Here is a 23,948-nt window from a genome sequence, read left to right on the forward strand (position 1 = left end):
GAGACAGGGAACAATAGAGGGGACCCAGAGAGGTGGGGGGTAGGCAAGGGAATGACAGCCGGAAGGAGGGCACGGGAAACGATAACAAACTTGGCATCTACAGGAGCAGAGAACAAGGAAAATCTGGGCGAAAGACGGGACGAACGGCTGAACTGAGGTGAACGCGAGACGACAACGGCAGCGAAAACCGTCCGGGAGAAGCAAGAGACAACACCAACACCAGACCCATTCGCGTATTGCCCTCTGTAATTGTTCTGTAATTGTTTCTCCGGCACCCAAATGTATATGTACCCCCCCCCCCCCCAGTTCCCCCCCCCCCCCCCCCTTACAAACAGATGCCCACTTATGTGTTAAAAATAATATTGCCAATTGTACAGAGTTGCTGTTGTTGAGCTAGTGCATAATACCCCACCAGTTACTTTATTTTAAATTTTTTTCTCACTGGAACGAAGGAGGTTGAGGGGCGACCTGATAGAGGTATACAAAATTATGAGGGGCATAGACAGAGTGGATAGTCAGAGGCTTTTCCCCAGGGTAGAGGGGTCAATTACTAGGGGGCATAGGTTTAAGGTGAGAGGGGCAAAGTTTAGAGTAGATGTACGAGGCAAGTTTTTTACGCAGAGGGTAGTGGGTGCCTGGAACTCACTACCGGAGGAGGTAGTGGAGGCAGGGACGATAGGGACATTTAAGGGGCATCTTGACAAATATATGAATAGGATGGGAATAGAAGGATACGGACCCAGGAAGTGTAGAAGATTGTAGTTTAGTCGGGCAGTCTGGTCGGCACGGGCTTGGAGGGCCGAAGGGCCTGTTCCTGTGCTGTACATTTCTTTGTTCTTTGTTTGTTCTTTGTGTGTGTTCCCTTCTCTTGTAGATATGTATATATATTTTATTCTGTGTACATAACGGTTAATATACTTTGTTCAAAAAACTAATAAAAAACATTTATTAAAAAAAACCATACAGACATTCAAATTGGGAGCAGCAGTAGCCCACTTGGCCCTTTGAGCCTGCTCTGTCATTCAATAAGATTGTGCCTGATCTGATAGTAACCTCAACTCCACATTTCCTACCTCCGCCTACCCCCAATAACCTTTCGCCCCCTTGCTCATCAAGAATCTACCTAGCTCTGCCTTAAAAATATTCAAAGACTGCTTCCATCACCTTTTGAGGAAGAGAGTTCCAAACACTCACGACGCTCTGGGAGAAAAATATTCTCCTCATCTCTGTCTCAAATTTGCTGTCCCTTATTTTTAAGCAGTGGCCCTTAGATTCTCCCACAAGAGAAAACATCCGCTCCACATCCACCCTGCCAAGACCCCTCAGGATCTTATATGATTCAATCAAGTCACCTCTTACTCTTCCAATCTCTAGTGGATACGGACCTCACCTGTCCAATATTTCCTCATAAGGCAACCCGCCCAATCCAGGCATTTGTCTGGCAAACCTGCTTTGAACTGTTTGTAACACATTTATATCCTTCTTTAAATAAGGAGACCTGCCCTGTACAACTGAGGCACAACCTCCCTACTTTTGTATTCAATTCCTCATGCAATAAACATTAATGTTCTATTAGCTTTCCTAATTACTTGCTGTACCTGTATATTAACCGTTTGTGATTCGTGCACTAGGACACCTAGACCACCCCCCCCCCCCACCCCCCGCCCCCCCCCACCAATCTCACGGCTCTGCAGTCTCTCACCATTTAGATAATATGCTTCTTTTTCATTTTTCCTGCCCAAATGGACAATTGCATATTTCCCCACATTGTACTCCATTTTCCAGATCTTTGCCCACTCGCTTAACCTATCTATATCCCTATGTGGTCACCGAGTGTCTGCTTCGCACCTTACTTGCCTTCACAATTTACTTTCTGATCTGCCTTTTTGTGTCATCAGCAAATTTAGCAACCATACCTTCAGTCCCTTCATCCAAATCATTTATATGAATTGTAAAATGTTGAGGCCCCAGCACTGATCCATATGGCACATCACTCGTTACATTTTGACACCCAGAAAAGACCCTTTATACTTACTCTCTGTTTCCTGTTAGCTGTCCACTCTTCTATTCATGCCAGTATGTTGCACACTATACCATAAGCTTATATTTTCCACAATAGCTTTTGATGTGGCATCTTAGCAAGTGCCTTCTGGAAATCTAAGTACAGTACATCCACCAGTTCCCCTTTATCTACCGCATATGTTACTTCTTCAAAGAACTCAACTCAGGGCAGCACAGTAGCATAGTGGTTAGCACTGTGGCTTCACAGTGCCAGGGTCCCATGTTCGATTCCCTGCTGGATCATTGTCTGTGCGGTGTCTGCACGGTCTCCCTGTGTCTGCGTGGGTTTCCTCCAGGTGCTCCGTTTTCCTCCCACAGTCCAAAGATGTGCAGGTTAAGTGGATTGGCCATGATAAATTGCCCTTAGTGTCCATAAATGTTAGGAGGGGTTATTGGTTGACGGGGATAAGGTGGAAGTGAGGGCTTAAGTGGGTTGGTGCAGACTCGATGGGCTAAATGGCCTCCTTCTGCACTATGTTCTAACTCCAATAATTTGGTTAAACATGATTACCCTATTACAAAACCACATTGACTTTGCCTGATCACCCTAATTTATTCCAAGTGCCTTGCTATGATGCCTTTAACAATAGCTTCTAACATTATTCCCTATTATCGATATTAAGCTATAGTTTCTTGTGTTCTGTCTCCCTTTTTGAATAAAGGAGTTACAATCATTATTTTCCAATCTAATGGGACCTACCCCCAATCTAGGGAATTTTGGAAAATTCAAGCCAATGCATTAAATATTTCACCAGCTATTTCTTTAAGACCCTCATGTTACAGACAGGAGGGGGATTCATTTAACCATCCCTGATTTCCCCTCTCACTACCAATCCATAAAGGGAAGGGTGTTTTGATATCCCCCTTTATAAGTGGTGATGTATTTTCCCCAAACCCTTCAGTCCGACATGATCCAATCATGATCCAAACATGGAAAGCATCCTATCAGGCTGCATCACAGCCTGATATGGCAACTGCTGGGCCCAAGACCGCAAGAAACTTCAGAGAGTTGTGAACACCGCCGAGTCCAAGACATGAACCCGCATCCCATCCATTGACTCCATCTACATCTCCCGCTGCCTGGGGAAAGCAGGCAGCATAATCAAAGACCCCTCCCACCCGGCTTACTCTTCCAACTTCTTCCATTGGACAGGAGATGCAAAAGTCTGAGAACACGCACGAACAGACTCAATAACAGCTTCTTCCCCGCTGTTACCAGACTCCTAAACGACCCTCTTATGGACTGAACTCATTAACACTACACCCTAATGCCGGTGTTATGTAGTTACATTGTGTACCTTGTGTTGCCCTATTATGTATTTTCTTTTATTTTATTTTCATGTACTTAATGATCCGTTGTGCTACTTGCAGAAAAATACTTTTCACTGTACCTCAGTACACCTGACAATAAACAAAATCCAAATCCAATCCTCGATGATTAACCCCACAGCAAACTCATGATAACGTAAAATAAGAGGTTTGGTTTATTTTACACACAAACAAAATGTAGGAATGTGTTTTGCAATGTCTTTCCCTTTTTGCACTCATACAATAAAAGAGGGATAAGGGAAAGAAAGGGGTATAGGGCAAAACCAAAATAAAAATGAGAGTCATGGTTTCATGCAAGTCCAGAGTCTAGCATCAGAAGTCCAATGACATATTTCTTCACAGGGTAACAGGCTGAAAGGTGATCCATCTTTCCAGAAATGAGAACTTCCATGATGGGAAAAGGCAGGTAGAGATGAATTAGTCTTATAGGCACCGAGACAGGAGCTCCAATGTTCCAGTAGTACACACTGTAAATGAGGGTCAGGCAATTATAAACCTGGACAAAGCTCTCTCTGCTGCTCCCTGTTTGATGGTAAATGGTGGACTGCTTGCCTGAAGTCTCGTCTGAGGTCAAACAATAACTAAAGATAACATCCAAAAGTTGTATAATTAAAGGAGTTCAGACAGCTCAAGTCTTAGTCATGTGACAGGATGGTTTCAGGTTGAGCTAATGAGGCCTGAAACACATTGGGTGGGATTCTCCACTCCCACGCCGAAGTGGCCGCGCCGTCGTGAACGCCGTTGAGGTTCACGACGGCTCAGAACGGCCCCGGTCCCGACCGATTCAGGCCCTGACAATGGGCCAGGATCGGGGCCGCGTCATCTACACGCGCCAGGCCTTGTCGCCCGCGTAAAAGCGGCGCCGCATAGATGACGCGGCCGGCGCCGCATAACGGGCGTCATCCGCGCATACGCGGGTTGGCCGGCGCCAACCCGCGCATGCGTGGTTGCCGTCCTCTCTCAGTCCGCCCCGCAAGAAGATGATGGACGGATCTTGCGGGGCCGCGGAAGGAAGGAGGTCCTCCTTCAGAGAGGACGGCCCGACGATCGGTGGGCACCGATCGCGGGCCACCCCACATTCCAGGTAAAGCCCGGTGCAGGATCCCCCCGCGCCCCCCCACAGGCCGCCCCCCCCAGCGTTCACGCACCGCTCACGACTGCAGCGACCAGGTGTGGACGGCGCCGGGGGGAACCCGCCGTTTTGGCCTGGCCGCTCGGCTCATCCGGGCCTCAGAATAACGGGGGTGCCGGAGAATCGCCGTTTTCGGTGTCTCCGGCGATTCTCCGGCCTGCGGCCCGCGAAACTCGACCGGGCCGTTCCTGCCGCTTGGGAGAATCGCGGGAGGGCGTCGGACCGGCGTCAACCCCATCAGAGGGGGCGACAACCCCATCAACCCGAGACTCAGGCGGCGTGGCTGTCCTTCCAGCCACAGATGGACTAGGTGGGGGCGACAACAGACAACGTCGTGCTAAGTCCCGTATGCCCCGAATGCCCATGCGCCACGTGGAAAAACAACAGCGTCTACCGAAACTCCAAGGAGGCTGTCGCCCCAAAGTGTTTTTTGTACATATCTCACTATCACACAAAAAACCAGCAGGGTTCCTCGCACACCGCCACTGGACCTGCAGTCCCTTACAAAATGCCCAGCATAACCTCGGTCCAGCGCTCACTGTCCGTGTCCACACAGGCTCTGAAAAAGCACCACAGCAACGAATACCATACCTTAGTTCACGCAAAAAAACATTTTTGGGGATGCCGGATCTTCTGGTTCCGTCACTGTCAATGGGATTTACCATTGAATCCGCCCCACACTGTCGGGAATCCCGCAATGGGGGCCTGGACCCAGAAGATTCCACCAATATGAACAGCCGGAGGATCTCATTCTCTACTTGTCTATAGTTGTACACCTGACCCTGTTTAAATGTTTAATTTTTGATGTTTAAAGAAAAAATGTGCTGCACTATTTGATCCACTGGGTGGGGTGCTTGCTAACCTTGTGCAAACTGCTGAAGTTGCTTTTGCGTGTGTGTGTGTTCAGAGTTATCCCAGGATAAATTAAACGCTTGAAGAAAATAGACTTGCATTGCACATTCTAAGGATGCTCCAAAGTATTTCATAGCCAATAAAATTATTTTGAACAGGGCAGCACGGTAGCACAGTGGCTAGCACAACTGCTTCACAACGCCAGGGTCCCAGGTTCAAGACCCAGCTTGGGTCACTGTCTGTGCAGCGTCTGCACGTTCTCCCTGTGTCTGCGTGAGTTTCCTCCGGGGGCTCCGGTTTCCTCCCACATTCCAACGATGTGCAGGTTAGGTGGATTGGCCAGGATAAATTGCCTATTGTGTCCAAAAAGGTTAGGTGGGGTTACTGGGTTATGGGGATAGGGTGGAGGTCTGGGCTTGAGTCGGGTGCTCTTTCCAGGTGCCGGTGTGGATCCGATGGGCCGAATGGCCTCCTTCTGCACTGTAGATTATATGATTCTGTGAACTGTAGCTGCTGTTGTTATTTCCTACATTCGCTGTAAAGCACTTCAGACCAATCAGAGAGCATGAAAATTGTTGAATAGATATCTTTATTTTCTTTTTTGTCGGGAAATGCAGTAGTTTGGCCTCACAAACAGGAATGAGATAAATCTATAGAAATCCATTGAATCCGTACAGTGCAGAAGGAGGCTATTTGGCCCATCGAATCAGCACCGACCCTCTGAAAGAGGACCCTATCCTGGCCCACTCCCCCACCCTATCCCTGAAATCCCACCTAAACAGCATAACCTTGGACACTAAGAGACAATTTTAGCATGGCCAATTTACCTACCCTGTGATGTGTTATTTATGTTCGATTAACACGGACTGCAACTCGATGCAGTATCTCTTGAAAACAGGCTTCCAACGCTGTAGATGGTTCAACACTGCTTTATTGAACTTGCCGAGTAATGTACATAGTTCGCTGTGGGCCGACACTCTTATTAATCTAAACTTGCTAACCTTGGTCTGGCTTGCCCAGACTTGTTCTGTGCCATGTGTAGTAGGTGCTGACTGTACATTGCACCCTGACTGCTGCTACAGCTATCACCAGTACGAAGAGGCCGAGCCTTCCTGCCTCGTGCGTTTTATACTGGTAATGTACCCTGTAGTGTCCTGCCTGGTGATTGGTTGTTCTGTATTCTGTGTGGTGATTGGTTCCTGTGTGTGTCCATCACTGCCTGTCTGTATCTCATTATGAACATGAGTGCATATTATGACATCTTCTCTTTTTAAATAAATTTTGGATGTTTGTGGCTGTGTGCTTGTATTTACATGTGTGACTATGTGCAAAATGGTGAGTGAGTGAACATATATACATGGGAAGGTGTCTATCGTGCATATACAGAACAAGGTGAACAAAACTTACACAGTTAAAGTATATAAGTCCAGTCTTTGTGGTGGGCGGCAGATTTGTGTCCACCGCCTCAGAGGTGGCGGGGCGGACGCCGGCGTCTCGACAGGCGGGATTGCTGCCAGATTGGCGGGCTCGTAGTTTGAAATGTCCGGAGGAGGCACCTCGACATACGGAGGGGTGTGGTCAAGTGGTGGTGGGCAGGCAACTTTGCACAGTGCCTTCTGTTGCGCCTGAGGATGGAGCCATCACCCATGCGAACAACGAAAGACCTGGGGGCAGCCTGTCGTATAACACCAGCTGGGGCTGACCAACCTCCCTCAGGCAGCTTGATGCGAACAACATGTTCTGGAGCCAGCACAGGCAAATCAGTGGCATGAGCATCATACGTGATCTTCTGCTGGTCCCTGAGTCGCTGCACTTTTCTTAGCACCGTGAGGTGATCAAGGTCTGGAACGTGGATGGTTGGAACAGTTGTCCGCAGGTTGTGATTCTTGAGTAGTTGAGCCAGAGACAGACCAGTCGACAGAGGGGTTGCCCTGTATGCCAACAGTGCAAGGTTAAAATCAGATGCAGAGTCTGCAGCCTTGCGGAGCAGCTGCTTGACAATGTGGACCCCTTTTTCCACCTTCCCGTTTGACTGCGGGTAACGGATGTGACATGATTGAAGTGGTAGGATTGTGCAAAGTTGGACCACTCTTGGCTGTGGAAACATGGACCGTTGTCGCTCACCACTGTGAGTGGGACTTCCGGTTGCAGCTATGCGGAGCTAAGTCGCACATTCGGCAGCTCCCGCAAAAAACGGACTTTTGGGCTCTTTTCAGTGCCCCCAACGGCATTTTATCGACGTTTCCCACTGTGGGAAGGAGAGTACAATAGTTCCCCTACAGTATATGACTTTTACCAGGAGCGGGACGACTACAAATGTGGTGGTGGACCCGAAGAAGGTGCGAGGGAAGAAGAACAAAATGGCGGCGGGCGGGGACCAGGCAGCGTGGATGCAATGGGCACAGGAGCAGCAGGAGGTTATCCAGCGCTGCTTCAGGGAGATTAAAGCAGACCTGCTTGAGCCGATGAAGGCTTCTATCGATAAGCTGCTGGAGACACAGACGGCCCAGGGTGTGGCGATCCGCGAGGCCAGACAAAAGATCTCCGACAACGAGGACGAGATCTTAGGCCTGGCGGTAAAGGTGGAGGCGCACGAGGCGCTCCACAAGAAATGGCAGGAGCGGTTCGAGGAGATGGAGAATCGGTCGAGGTGGAATAACCTGCGGATTCTGGGCCTCCCGGAGGGGCTGGAGGGGCCGGACGTGGGGGCCTATGTGATCACCATGTTGAACTCGCTGATGGGAACGGGGTCCTTCCAGGGGCCCCTGGAGCTGGAAGGGGCCCATAGAGTGCTGGCGAGGAGGCCCTGGTGGGCGGTGCTGGTGTGGTTTCATCGGTTCGCTGATCTGGAGTGTGTGCTCAGGTGGGCCAAGAAGGAGAACATAAGAACTAGGAGCAGGAGTAGGCCATCTGGCCCCTCGAGCCTGCTCCACCATTCAATGAGATCATGGCTGATCTTTTGTGGACTCAGCTCCACTTTCCGGCCCGAACACCATAACCCTTAATCCCTTTATTCTTCAAAAGACTATCTATCTTTATCTTAAAAACATTTAATGAAGGAGCCTCTACTGCTTCACTGGGCAAGGGATTCCATAGATTCACAACCCTTTGGGTGAAGAAGTTCCTCCTAAACTCAGTCCTAAATCTACTTCCCCTTATTTTGAGGCTATGACCCCTAGTTCTGCTTTCACCCGCCAGTGGAAACAACCTGCCCGCATCTATCCTATCTATTTCCTTCATAATCTTATATGTTTCTATAAGATCCCCCCTCATCCTTCTAAATTCCATTGAGTACAGTCCCAATCTACTCAACCTCTCCTCGTAATCCAACCCCTTCAGCTCTGGGATTAACCTAGTGAATCTCCTCTGCACACCCTCCAGTGCCAGTACGTCCTTTCTCAAGTAAGGAGACCAAAACTGAACACAATACTCCAGGTGTGGCCTCACTAACACCTTATACAATTGCAGCAGAACCTCCCTTGTCTTAAACTCCATCCCTCTAGCAATGAAGGACAAAATTCCATTTGCCTTCTTAATCACCTGTTGCACCTGTAAACCAGCTTTTTGCGACTCATGCACTAGCACACCCAGGTCTCTCTGCACAGCAGCATGTTTTAATATTTTATCATTTAAATAATAATCCCTTTTGCTGTTATTCCTACCAAAATGGATAACCTCACATTTGTCAACATTGTATTTCATCTGCCAGACCCTAGCCCATTCACTTAGCCTATCCAAATCCCTCTGCAGACTTCCAGTATCCTCTGCTCTTTTTGCTTTACCACTTATCTTAGTGTCGTCTGCAAACTTGGACACATTGCCCTTGGTCCCCAACTCCAAATCATCTATGTAAATTGCGAACAGTTGTGGGCCCAACACTGATCCCTGAGTGACACCACTAGCTACTGATTGCCAACCAGAGAAACACCCATTAATCCCCACTCTTTGCTTTCTATTAATTAACCAATCCTCTATCCATGCTACTACTTTCCCCTTAATGCCATGCATCTTTATCTTATGCAGCAACCTTTTGTGTGGCACCTTGTCAAAGGCTTTCTGGAAATCCAGATATACCACATCCATTGGCTCCCCGTTATCTACCGCACTGTTAATGTCCTCAAAAAATTCCACTAAATTAGTTAGGCACGACCTGCCCTTTATGAACCCATGCTGCGTCTGCCCAATGGGACAATTTCCATCCACACTGGCATGTTATTTGTGTCTTCCACTGTGAAGACCGACCCAAAAAACCTGTTCAGCTCCTCAGCCATTTCCCCGTCTCCTATTATTAAATCTCCCTTCTCATCTTCCAAAGGACCAATATTTACCTTAGCCACTCTTTTTTGTCTTATATATTTGTAGAAGCTTTTACTATCTGCTTTTGTGTTCTGATCCAGTTTACTTTCATAGTCTATCTTACTCTTCTTTATAGCTTTTTTAGTAGCTTTCTGTTGCCCCCTAAAGATTTCCCAGTCCTCTAGTCTCCCACTGATCTTTGCTACTTTGTATGTTTTTTCCTTCAATTTGATACTCTCCCTTATTTCCTTAGATATCCACGGTCGATTTTCCCTCTTTTTACCGTCCTTCCTTTTTGTTGGTATAAACCTTTGCTGAGCACTGTGAAAAATCACTTGGAAGTTTCTCCACTGTTCCTCAACTGTTTCACCAGAAGGTCTTTGCTCCCAGTCTACCTTAGCTAGTTCTTCTCTCATCCCATTGTGATCTCCTTTGTTTAAGCAAAAAACACTAGTGCTTGATTTTACCTTCTCACCCTCCATCTGTATTTTAAATTCCACCATATTGTGATCGCTCCTTCCGAGAGGATCCCTAACTATGAGATCCTGAATCAATCCTGTCTCATTACACAGGACCAGATCTAGGACCGCTTGTTCCCTCGTAGGTTCCATTACATACTGTTCGAGGAAACTATCGTGGATACATTCTATAAACTCCTCCTTGACCGACCTGGTTAAACCAATTGACATGTAGATTAAAATCCCCCATGATAACTGCTGTACCATTTCTACATGATTCAGTTATTTCTTTGTTTATTGCCTGCCCCACCATAATGTTACTATTTGGTGGCCTATAGATTACACCTATCAGTGACTTTTTCGCCTTACTATTCCTGATTTCCACCCAAATGGATTCAACCTTATCCTCCATAGCACCGATGTCATCCCTTACTGTTGCCCGGATGTCATCCTTAAATAACAGAGCTACACCACCTCCCTTACCATCCACTATGTCCTTCAAAAAGTTTGATACCCTCGGATACTTAACTCCCAGTCGTGACCATCCTTTAACCATGTTTCAGTAATGGCCACTAAATCATAGTCATTCACGATGATTTGCGCCATCAACTCATTTACCTTATTCCGAATACTACGAGCATTCAGGTAAAGTACACTTATGTTGGCTTTTTTACCTCTGTTCTGAATCTTAACACCTCGATCAGTAACCTCTCCTAAGTTATATTTCCTCTTAACCTTTCTCCTAATTTTCCTTGTCGTTGAACCCATATCTTCATGTAGCAACCTGCCGCGTCGCTTACCATTAATGTTTTCACTTCCCGTTTTATTTCTTTTAGTATTCCTGGTCCTATTCACTGAGCTCCCCTCAGTCACTGTACCTTGTACTGTCGCCCTTTTTGATTTTTGACTATGGCTTCTCTGCCTTACACTTTCCCCCTTACTGCCTTTTATTTCTGTCCCTGTTTTACTACCTTCCAACTTCCCGCATCATTTCCCATCCCCCTGCCACATTAGTTTAAACTCTCCCCAACAGCTCTAGCAAACACCCTCCCTAGGACATCGGTTCCAGTCCTGCCCAGGTGCAGACCGTCCGGTTTGTACTGGTCCCAGCTCCCCCAGAACCGGTTCCAATGTCCCAGGAATTTGAATCCCTCCCTCTTGCACCATCTCTCGAGCCACGCATTCATCCTCTCTATCCTAACATTCCTATTCTGACTAGTTCGTGGCACTGGTAGCAATCCTGAGATTACTACCTTTGAGGTCCTACTTTTTAGTTTAACTCCTAGCTCCCTAAATTCAGCTTGTAGGACCTCGTCCCATTTTGTTACCTATATCGTTGGTGCCTATGTGCACCACGACAGCTGGCTGTTCACCCTCCCCCCCAGAATGTCCTGCAGCCGCTCCGAGACAACATACCATTGTGGAGTCTCGATTGCGTCCGCAGAACCGCCTGTCTATTCCCCTTACAATTGAGTCCCCTATCACTATAGCCCTGCCATTCCTCTTCCTGCCCAGCTGCACAGCAGAGCCAGCCACGGTGCCATGAACCTGGCTGCTGCTGCCTTCCCCTGGTGAGCCATCTCCCTCAACAGTATCCAAAGCGGTATATCTGTTTTGCAGGGAGATGACCGCAGAGGACACCTGCACTGCCTTCCTACTCTTGCTCTGTCTTTTGGTCACCCATTTTCTATCTCCCTCAGTACCTTTCACCTGCGGTGTGACCAACTCGCTAAACGTGCTATCCACGACGTCCTCAGCATCGCGGATGCTCCAAAGTGAGTCCATCCGCAGCTCCAGAGCCGTCAAGTGGTCTAACAGGAGCTGCAACTGGACACACTTCATGCACGTGAAGGAGCCAGGGACAGTGGACGTATCCCTGAGCTCCCACATCGCACACGAGGAGCACGACACGGGTCTGTCATCTCCTGCCACGTCTTAAACCTTCGGTTAACTTCAACAACTACAATTTCAACAAAAAAAACAACAAAGAAAAAATAAATAAATATACCAATGAAAAGAAACAGAAAAACAGAAACACTACTTACCAGTCACTTACCAGGGATAAAAAGCACTTCCTCCCCACCCAGCTTCGAATTCCCACCGAGATTCAAATTCCCAAGCTCACTCTTAGCTGTGTCTCACTCTGGCTCTGTCTTCTCTGGCTCACTGGGAGAACTCACTGGCAGCAGGTGAGGAGCAGCAGTGGGAGAACGCGGAGGTTCGAATATACCAGGACTGGAGTGCTGAGGTGGCGAAGAGGAGGGCCGGGTACAATCGAGTGAAGGAGGTGCTGCACAGGAAGGGGGTGAAGTTTGGCATGTTGCAGCCGGCGCGACTGTGGGTTATCTACAAGGACCGGCACCATTATTTTGAGTCTCCGGAGGAGGCGTGGGCCTTTGTTCAGGCCGAGAAGTTGGACACAGATCGAGGGTCGGGATGAGCGTTTGGGGATTGCGGTTGATATGTTACTTTTTGAGGGGGGGGTCCTTTGCTCTTGTTTTTTTTTCTTTCTGGTTCGGTGAGGGTGGTTAGGGCGGGTTGGGCACTGTTTTGGTTGGGTTGGTTTGGGGGGGGCTCTAGGAGGGGGGTAAGCAAATGGAACAGGGGTGGATGGCCGGCAGTGAGATGGGGCCCTGCGGGGGAGGGGGAGGCCCGAGTCGGGGGTGAGGGGACTGGGCCTGTAAAAGGAGCTGCGTCAGAGGTGGCGGGGCCGGGTAGGTGCAAAGCGCGGGCTTTTTCCCGCGCTGAAGACTGGAGGGGGCGGAGCTGGGGCGGGGAAGCGAGGGTTGTGTCCCGCGCTTGGGATGGAAGGGGGAGGTGTAGAGCCTGCGGATGTGGAATGGAAGAGGAGGGTGTATCACACAATGGGAGGAGTCGAAGGAGAGGCGGGAGTGGCCGGGGTCAGCAGGAGTCAGCTGACTTGCGGAAGTGCAATGGGGGGGAGTAAAGCAGCTAGGATGGGTCCGAGCGGGGGGGGGAATCGAGTTGCTGCTGCTATGGTCAAGGGGGAGCTGGAGCGAGTGGGGGGGTTCGAGACGGGGGTCTGCCGCCGTGCGGAACGGGCCGGGCGTGGGGTGCGGGCGCGCGGCTGGTCGAGGAGGGGTTATGGCTAGTCAGCGTGGAGGTGGGCGGGTAGCCCCCTGATCCGGATGATAACCTGGAATGTTAGGGGACTGAACGGGCTGGTCAAGTGGGCCCGCGTGTTCACGCACCTGAAGGGGCTGAAGGTGGATGTGGTCATGCTCCAGGAGACACACCCTGGTGTCGTTCGAGGCGTCGAGCATTGTGGCAGACAATGGCGGTAGGTACGTAATGGCAAGTGGTAAGCTGCAGGGAGAGAGGGTGGTACTGGTCAATGTGTATGCCCCGAACTGGGACGATGCGGGTTTTATGTGGCGTATGTTGGGTCGGATCCCAGACTTGGAAGTGGGGGGCCTGATAATGGGGGGAGACTTTAACACGGTGTTGGATCCCGCACTGGATCACTCCAGGTCTAGGACGGGTAGGAAGCCGGCGGCGGCTAAGGTGCTGAGGGGGTTTATGGACCAGATGGGAGGGGTGGACCCTTGGAGATTTGCAAGGCCGGGGGCTAGGGAATTTTCATTCTTCTCACATGTCCATAAGGCTTATTCTCAAATCGACTTTTTCATTTTGAGTAGGGCGCTGATAGCGAGAGTAGAGGATACCGAGTATTCAGCAATAGCCATTTCGGACCACGCCCCGCCTTGGGTGGACTTGGAGCTGGGGGAGGAGAGGGACCAGCGCCCGCTGTGGCGCTTGGAGGTGGGGCTGTTGGCGGATGAGGAGGTGAGGGAACAGGTCCGAGGAAGCAGAGAGAGGTACTTGGAGGCCAACGATAACGGGGACGTCCGAGTGGGGATGGTATGGGAGGCGCTGAAGGTGGTGGTTAGGGGAGAGCTGATCTCCATTAGGGCCCACAAGGAGAGGAGGGAGCAGAGGGAGAGGGAGAGGCTGGTGGGGGAGATGGTGAGGGTAGACAGGAGGTATGCGGAGGTGCCTGAGGAAGGACTGTTGAGGAAGAGGCGCAGCCTCCAGGCCGAATTCGACCTGGTGACCACCAGGAAGGCGGAGGTGCAGTGGAGGAAGGCCCAGGGGGCGATTTCTAAGTATGGGGAAAAGGCAAGCCGGATGCTGGCACATCAGCTTCGAAAGCGGGACGCAGCTAGGGAGATCGGGGGAGTTAAGGACAGGGGAGGGAGCGTGGTGCGGAGTGGGGTTGGCATCAATGGGGTCTTCAGGGACTTCTACGAGGAATTGTACCAATCCGAGCCCCCACTGGAGTAGTGAGGGATGGGCTGCTTTCTGGACCAATTAAGGTTTCCGAAGGTGGAGGAGGGACTTGTGGCGGGATTGGGGGCCCCGATTGGGCTGGAGGAGCTGACCAAAGGGATAGGGAGCATGCAGGCGGGGAAGGCACCAGGGCCGGACGGTTTCCCGATCGAATTCTATAAAAAATATATGGACCTGTTGGGCCCGTTGCTAGTTAGGACCTTCAATGAGGCAAGGGAGGGAGTGGGGGGGGGGCCTTGCCCCTGACGATGTCCCGGGCACTGATCTCCTTGATCCTGAAGCGGGACAAGGATCCCCTGCCGTGTGGGTCTTACAGGCCGATTTTGATGCTAAACGTAGATGCTAAGGTGCTGGCGAAGCTCTTAGCCACGAGGATTGAGGATTGTGTGCCGCAGATCATCCACGAAGACCAGACGGGGTTCGTGAAGGGGAGACAGTTGAACGCGAATGTGCGGAGGCTTCTGAACGTTATCATGATGCCCGCGAGGGAGGGGGAGGCGGAGATAGTGGTGGCGATGGACCCTGAGAAAGCCTTCGATGGGGTAGAGTGGGGGTACCTGTGGGAGGTGCTGAAGAGGTTTGGGATTGGGGAGGGGTTTGTCAGGTGGATTAGGTTGTTGTATGAGGTCCCGATGGCGAGTGTGGCCATGAACAGGAGGAGGTCTGAGTATTTTCGGTTGCACCGAGGGACGAGGCAGGGGTGTCCCCTGGTCCCCCTGCTCTTCGCACTGGCGATTGAACCCCTGGCTATGGCACTGAGGGAGTCGAGGAACTGGAGGGGGTTGGTGCGGGGTGGGGAGGAGCATTGGGTGTCGCTCTATGCGGACAACTTGTTGCTATATTTGGCGGACCCGGTGGGGGAATGCCAGAGGTAATGAGGATCCTCAGGGAATTCGGGGATTTCTCGGGGTGCAATCTCAACATGGGGAAGAACAAGCTGTTTGTGGTTCACCCAGGGGACCAGGAAGGGGGATTGGCGAGCTCCCACTAAAAAGGGCAGAGAGGAGCTTCAGGTGGCCAGGAGCTGGGGGGCCCTGCATAGGCTTAATTTCACAAGGCTGGTGGAGCAAATGGAGGAGGAGTTCAAGAGGTGGGACGCGTTGCCGCTGTCCCTGGCGGGTAGGGTGCAGTCAGTCAAAATGACAGTGCTCCCAAGGTTTTTGTTCCTGTTCCAGTGCCTCCCCGTGTTTATCCCGAAGGCTTTTTTCAGGCGGGTTAACAGGGGTATAATGGTGTTTGTGTGGGCGCGAGGGACTCCGAGGGTGAGAAGGGTGTTCCTGGAGCGGAGTAGAGATGGGGGGGGGCGCTGCCCAACCTCTGTGGGTACTACTGGGCTGCCAATGCGACGATGATGCGCAATTGGGTGATGGAGGGGGCTGCATTGAAGAGGCTGGAGACGGCGTCCTGTGTGGGTACGAGTCTGGGGGCGCTGGCAACGGCGCCGCTGCCGCTCCCTCCAAGGAGGTATACCACGAGCCCGGTGGTGGCGGCTGCCTTCAAAATCTGGGGGCAGTGGAGCGGCACAGGGGGGAAGTTGGGGCCTCGGTGTGGACCCCAATACGGGGGAACCACCGGTTTGTCCCAGGAAGAACAGGTGGAGGGTTTACGAGGTGGCACAGGGCAGGGATACGAAGGTTGGGAGACCTGTTTGTGGACGGGAAGTTCGCGAGCCTGGGTGAGCTGGAGGAGAAGTATGGGCTCCCCCCCGGGGAACACCTTCAGGTACTTACAGGTAAGGGCGTTTGCCAGGCGGCAGGTGGTGGAATTCCCGTGGCTGCTGCCACGCACAGTACAGGACAGGGTGCTCTCGGGGGGGGGTGGGAAGATCTCGGAAATTTATCAGGTGAAGCAGGAGGAGGAGGAGGCCTCGGTGGTGGAGGTGAAAGGTAAGTGGGAGGAGGAGATGGGAGAGGAGATCGAAGAGGGGACGTGGGAATAGGGAGGGTGAACTCTTCCTCTTCGTGCGCGAGGCTCAGCCTCATAGAGTTTAAGGTGCTGCACAGGACACACATGACCGGGACAAGGATGAGCCGGTTCTTTGGGGGCGAGGACAGGTGTGTTAGGTGCTTGGGGAGCCCAGCGAATCACACCCATATGTTCTGGGCATGCCCAGCGCTGGAGGAATTTTGGAAGGGTGTAGCGAGGACGGTGTCGAGGGTGGTAGGTTCCAGGGTCAAGCCAGGCTGGAGGCTCGCAATATTTGGGGTGGCAGAGGAGCCGGGAGTGCAGGAGGCGAAAGAGGCCGGAATTCTGGCCTTTGCATCCCTGGTAGCCCGGCGAAGGATTCTTCTTCAGTGGAAAGATGCGTGGCCCCCAAGTGTGGAATCCTGGATCAACGATTTGGCGGGGTTTATTAAGTTGGAGAGGGTGAAATCCGCCTTGAGAGGGTCGGTACAAGGGTTCTTTAAGCGGTGGCAACCGTTCTTAGACTTCCTGGCAGAACGGTAGACATTGGTCAATGGCAGCAGCAACTCCGGGGGGGGGGGTTACTTTGTTTTTGTTTATTTACACTGGGGGGTCTGAGGGGGTGTATATATTTGCTATGTTTGCTTTGTGTTAAGTCGGGGTGTTAATTTATTATTAATGTACAGGGGGAGGGGGATATGGAGGGTTGTTTTTTTGGACTGAGTTTTGTACTTAACCCTGTTGGGTTCCTTTTTCATTTTGTTACTGATATTCTGTGAAAACCTTAAGAAAAATTATTTTTAAAGAAAAAATAATCGCTGCGAGTGGTATACCGTGCCTGGCAAACGTCTCCTTGCAGGCCTTGATGACTGATTTTGACGTGAAGTCCGACAGCTTCACAACTTCTGGGTAGTTTCGAAAAGTAATCGATCAGAAGTACATAGTCACGCCCATTTGCCTGAAAGAGGTCTATTCCCACCTTGGACCACGGAGAGGTCACGAGCTCATGTTGTTGCAGTGTCTCCTTGGGCTGAGCTGGTTGGAATCTCTGGCATGTGGTGCAATTGAGGACCATGTTGGAGATGTCCTGGCTGATCCCAGGCCAGTAAACTGCCTGTCGAGCTCTGCGTCGGCATTTCTCGACTCCAAGGTGACCCTCATGGATCTGCTTGAGCACCATGGCCTGCATGCTGTGGGGGATGACAATTCGATCCAGTTTCAGAATGATCCCTTCAACAACCGTCAAATCACCCTTGACATTAAAAAACTGGGGGCATTGCCCCTTGTGCCACCCATTTGCGAGGTGGTGCATTACCCTTTGCAGCAGAGGGCCTTTGGCAGTTTCTGCTCGTATCTGGACGACACGTTCATCAGTGGCCGGGAGGTTGCTGGCGCACATCTGCACCTGTGCCTCAATTTGGCGAATGAAGTCTACATGATCGCAGGGCGTGGTGATGGATCTGGATAGGGCATCCGCGATTATCACCTCCTTGCCCGGTGTGTAGACAAGGTCGAAATCATATCGGCGGAGTCGCAGAAGAATGTGCTGTAGCCGGGGCATCATGTCGTTTAAGTCCTTCTGGATGATGTGGACTAAGGGTCTGTGGTCTGTTTCCACCGTGAACTTTGGCAGACCGTATACATATTCGTGGAATTTGACGATTCCTGTTAGGAGACCCAGGCACTCCTTTTCAATCTGTGCGTACCTTTGCTTGGTCGGAGCCATGGCCCTGGATGCGTATGCCACTGGAGCCCAGGACGAGGAGTCGTCTTTCTGGAGGAGCACCGCACCAATGCCGTCCTGGCTTCCGTCCGTGGATATTTTTGTTTCCTTGGTCGGGTCAAAGAACGCCAGGACTGGGGCCGTGGTGAGCTTTGCCTTGAGCTCCATCCACTCCGCTCGATGTGTTGGTGTCCACTGGAATACGGTGGTCATTTTTACTAGATGCCGGAGGGCTGTGGTGTGGGATGCCATGTTAGGAATGAATTTTCCCAGAAAGTTCACCATCCCCAGGAAGCGTAGTACCGCCATTTTGTCCTCTGGGGTCTTCATGGCATTGATTGCCATTGCTTTGTCGGAATCAGGTTGCACACCCTGCTGGGATATTTGGTCACCCAGAAACTTGATTGATGACAGACCAAATGAGCATTTGGCCCTGTTTAGCTTGAGGCCATTCTCGTGGACCCTTTTAAAGACCTGTTTGAGCCGATCTATGTGCTCCTCGGGGGTCGTGGACCAGATTATCACGTCATCCACATAGACTCGTACACCCTCGATGCCCTCCATCATTTGCTCCATTATGCGGTGAAGGACTTCGGAGGCTGAAATGATACCGAAAGGCAGCGGTTGGACCAGTACCTGCCGAGCGGAGTGTTAAACGTGCAGAGCTTCCTGCTGGAGTCGTCCAGTTGTGTTTGCCAGAATCCACGTGAGGCGTCCAGCTTGGTAAAGAGTTTGGCGTGTGCCACCTCAGAGGTTAATTCTTCCCGCTTCGGGATCGGGTAGTGCTCCCTCATGATGTTGCGATTGAGGTCTTTGGGATCGATACAGATTCGTATTCCGCCTGAGGGCTTCTTCGCGCAGACCATGGAGCTGACCCAGTCTGTTGGTTCCGTGACCCTTGAGATGATGCCCTGGCTTTGGAGCTCTTGCAGCTGCGCTTTTAAACGATCCTTTAGAGGAGCTGGCACCCGGCGTGGTGCGTGAATGACTGGGGTGGCATCCGGCTTGAGTAGTATTTTGTAGCAATACGGGAGCGTGCCCATCCCATCGAACACATCGGGATATTGCGTGAGGATGTCGACTACATCAGCCTGTAGATTCACATGAGATGAGGCAGTCGGAGGTGCAGAGAACATGGCAGATTAAGGAGTTTACATGCACTGGCACAGAGCAGGGATGCCTTGTCTGGCCTGACAACCTCGAATCTTAACGTCGCTGTGATTGCCTTGTGGGATACAACTAGATGACACAATCCACTAGCGGCTATGGCATTGCCATTGTAGTCAAGGAGCTGGCAGGCTGGCGGAAGAATTTTGGGTTGGTCTCGGATGCTGTCGAGGTCTGCCCGGGATATGAGGTTTGCAGACGCACCAGTGTCCAGTTTGAATTGGATTCTGCCTGATTCACTTTAACGACAGCGCGCCATTCGTCACCAGAATCCACACTTAGGATTGAGAGGCACTTTGCATGAGTGGAGGAGACATTCTCACGTGTGGTGATAATGCCCACCTGATATGGAAACTCGAGGCAGTCATCATTGGGGTCCGTTGGGCTTTCGGGATCGGAATCCTGCATGCCTTGCTGTATGCAGTCGACAGGTCTGCATTGCAGCTGGGATCACTGGCTTTTGACCGGTGGAGCGGACCTGCATAAGGCCGCATAATGCCCAGGCTTTCCTCATTGTAGACATCGCCTTCCTTTGGCTGGGCATTTGCCGCTTTAAATGGGCGGAGCCACAATTTTGGCACGTCATGACACTGACGTCAGTGTGTTCCGTGCACCTTCGCGCCTGCGCAGTGAGGTCGGCCGACGTTCGCACATGCGCATTAGGGTTTCCGGCCGCATTGTCCTCCCAGTCGCGGTGCGCCTGCACGGGGCCCCGTGGAAAGCCCGCGAAACGGCCACTGAAGCCCGCGAAACGGCCACTCTCCTCAATGCTCAGGCCCTGCAGCCTCGCGATGGCCTGTACACTTTCTGCCTCGTGGGAGGCTAGTTTTGCCGTTTCTGCCGCCTTGATGTGGAAGTAGTGATTTCTGGCATGTTCATGGACAACGCACGTTTCGATGGTGATCGGGAGGGTCATACGTTTGATTTTAAGGAGCTGCTCCCGCAGGGAGTCGGAATGGACCCTGTAAACGATCTGATCCCGGATCATGGAATCAGCAGTCGAGTCACAGTTACATGACTGCGCTAAGATGTGCAGATGGTCAAAAAGGGGTGAAAAGGTTCGTCTTTACCCTGAAGCCTCTGTTGGAAGATGTACCGTTCAAAGCTCTCATTTAGCTCGACTTCACAGTGGCTGTCGAATTTTTGCAGAATAGTCTGGAACTTTGCTTTATCTTCTCCTTGGGGCAAACGTGAGCGAGTTAAAGGTGGCGTGATCCCCCGCCGTCGACAGGAGCAGCGCAATTTTCCTGGCATCTGATGCTTCCTCACGGTCGGATGCTGTGAGGTGTAGGAGGAACTTCTGTCTGAATTCCCTCCAGTTGGCGCCGAGGTTGCCGGAGACCCGGAGCTGCGGAGGGGCCTGGATCTTTTCCATACCGCTGGCTGTTTGCTACTTGCTTTCCGGTCATTTCAGATTTACTCGAGGTAGGTCCGTTAGAGTTAATAGTTTCCTGGTACCATGATGTGTTGTTTATGTTGGATTAACACAGACTGCAACTCGATGCAGTATCACTTGAAAACAGGCTTCCAACGCTGTAGATGGTTCAACACTGCTTTATTGAACTTGTCGAGTAATGTACATAGTTCGCTGTGGGTCGATACTCTATTAATCTAAACTTGCTAACATTGGTCTGGCTTGGTCAGACTTGCTCTGTGCCATGTGTAGTAGGTGCTGACTGTACATTGCACCCTGACTGTTGCTACAGCTATCACCAGTGCGAAGAGGCCGAGCCTTCCTGCCTCGTGTGTTTTATACTGGTAATGTACCCTGTAGTGTCCTGCCTGGTGATTGATTGTTCTGTATTCTGTGTGGTGATTGGTTCCTGTGTGTGTCCATCACTGCCTGTCTGTATCTCATTATGAACATGAGTGCATATTATGACACCCTGCACATTTTTGGGCTGTGGGAGGAAACCAGGGCACCCTGAGGAAACCCACGCAGACACGGGGAGAAAGTGTAAACTCCACGCAGTCACCCAAGGCCGGAATTGAATCCATGTCCCTGGGGCTGTGAAGCAACAGCGCTAACCACTGTGTCACCATGCGATAAATAAATAAATTATTTGTGTCTTTGGAGTTGGTTGAGGCCAGGACAATGGGTGAAGTCCTCTGTTATTCAGAAATTAGAGCAACGGATTTGTTTACATTAACCTGGCTTTGCAGACATTTAAAACATTTTTACAAAATGGCTTCCAGCTCCAAAATGGGGTAGAAGATAGCGAAAGGTCTCAAAAGCTCCCTCTGCTCTGATCCCAGAGTATCTTCAGTTACGTGGAGACCTTGGAGAAGCTGAGATTGTTCTCTTTAGAGCAGGGAAGTTTAAGGAAAACTTTAATAGACGCTTTCAAAATTATGATTAAGAGAACCAGGGAGAAACGGCTTCCACTGGCTGGAGCTTGGGGTCGGTGACTAGAGGACACCAATTCAAGACAATTAGCAGAGTGATGATAAAGATTTATTTTTAACACAGCGTAATGTTATGATCTGGAATGCACTGCCTGAAAGGGTGGTGTTAACAGATTCGACAACAGGATGAAATTGAGTATACAGCTCTTCCAAAGAGCCAGTGCAAGTACGATGGGCCGAATGGCCTCCTTCAATTCTGTAAAATTCTATGATGCTACGATACGCCCAAACCCCAAGATTTTCCCAGCATCCTTTGGTGCGCCAGTAGGGTGCAACATCTCTGTCTCTCATGCAGGGAAGGGCAGGGTTGAATTCTAATTACTGCTTGTTATGTTATGTACTCTGGGATAACACAGGCTGCAACTGGATGCAGCTTTAACCAAAAGATACTCCAGACATTGAAGTTAGTTCAATCTGATTTATTGAACCAGTAGAACAGTTAGCACAGTTCTCTATGAGTTCGACTCTCTGCTAACCTAAGTGTGGTTACTCTGTCTGACTGAACCAGACTAGCTCTTAGCCACGTGCTGGAGGTGTGATACTGTACATACACCCTGACTCACTCTATAGACGTTCATCAGTGGAAAGAGGTGGAGTGTGAGTGCCTCGTGCCTTTTATAGTGAGATACCACCCCGAGTGTCCTGCTTGCTCATTGGTCATGTCCTGTTCTCTGTGTTCATTAGCTGCCTGTCTGTGCCTGTCTGTATATCATTATCTGCATGTCTGCATATCATGACATCTTCCCTTTTTAAAATATTTTGTTGGCACATGGGAACGTACTTACATGTGGTGGCATATATTAACATATTTACAAGCGGTGGCATATGTGAACGTATTTACATGTGAAGACAGCTGTCTAATGTGAGAAAATAGAACATAGCAAACAAAACAAATGTTCGTAAGTCCAGTCTCTGGGGCTTGCGTCTGATCCTTGTCGACCGCCGGAGGGGTAGTGGTGGGGATGACGGCGCCTTGACAGGCGGGATGGAAGCCTGACTGGTGGCCTCGTAGTTCGAGGTATCAGGAGGTGGCAAAACAACGGACGGAAACGGAGAAGAAAGCGGTTGCGGGCAGGTAACTTTGCACAGTGCCTGTCTGTTTCGTCGCACAACAGAACCATCAGCCATACGTACAACATACGAGCAGGGGGCAGCCTGTCGAACAACGACAGCTGGAGCAGACCAGCCACCATCCGGTATCTTTATCCTGACAGTGTCTGACGGGGATAACACGGGCAAATCAGTGGCATGAGCATCATAGCCCTGCTTTTGCTGGCTTCTGAGTTGCTGCACCTTCTGCAGCACTGGGAGGTGATCCAGGTTGGGCAAGTGTATGGCTGGAAGTGTCGTCCGCAGGTCCCTGTTCATCAGGAGTTGAGCCGGCGACATGCCAGTGGACAGTGGGGTCGCCCTGTACGCAAGCAGCGTGAGGTAGATGTCAGAAGCAGACTCCGCGGCCTTGCAGATGAGCTGTTTCACAATGTGCACCCCTTTTTCAACCTTCCCATTGGACTGCGGATCGTGTGGGCTGGAAGTGACATGTTTGAAATGGTATGACTTGGCAAACATAGACCACTCGTGGCTGTTGAAGAACGGGCCATTGTCATTCATGACAGTGACTGGGATACCATATCTGGATAACGTCTTCTTACAGGCCTTGATGACGGTCCGAGATGTGAGGTCTGAGAGCTTCACGACTTCAGGATAATTGGAGAAATAGTCAATAATCAAAACAAAATCACGATCATTCACATGAAAGAGGTCGATGCCAACCTTGGACCACGGGGAGGTCTCGATTCCATGCTGCTGGAGCATCTCCTTGCTCTGCGCTGGCTGGAAGTGTTGACAGGTCGCACAGTTGAGGACCATGTTCGAGATGTCCTGGCTAATACCGAGCCAGTAGACAGCCTGCCTGGCTCTGCGTCTGCTCTTCTCGACGCTCAGGTGTCCCTCATGGATTTGGCAGAGCACCAAACTCTGGAGACTGAGTGGAATGACAATCCAGTCCAGCTTGAGGAGGATACCATCAATCACCGTCAGGTCGTACTTTACATTGTAAAATTGAGGGCACTGCCCTTTCTGCCAGCCATTGGCGAGGTGGTGCATGATACATGGAGGACGGGGTCTTTGGCTGTCTCCTTGTGGATACGAACCACCTTCTCATCAGATGCTGGGAGGGTGCTAGCACACAGCTGCACCTGTGATTCAATCTGCCGGATGATTTCCAGCGGTTCACTAGGCAATGTGATGGAGCGGGACAATGCATCAGCGATGATGAGCTCCTTGCCGGGCGTGTACACTAAGTCAA

This window comes from Scyliorhinus torazame, chromosome 6, assembly GCF_047496885.1.
Source record: "Scyliorhinus torazame isolate Kashiwa2021f chromosome 6, sScyTor2.1, whole genome shotgun sequence".
In the NCBI taxonomy this organism is placed as follows: Eukaryota; Metazoa; Chordata; class Chondrichthyes; order Carcharhiniformes; family Scyliorhinidae; genus Scyliorhinus; species Scyliorhinus torazame.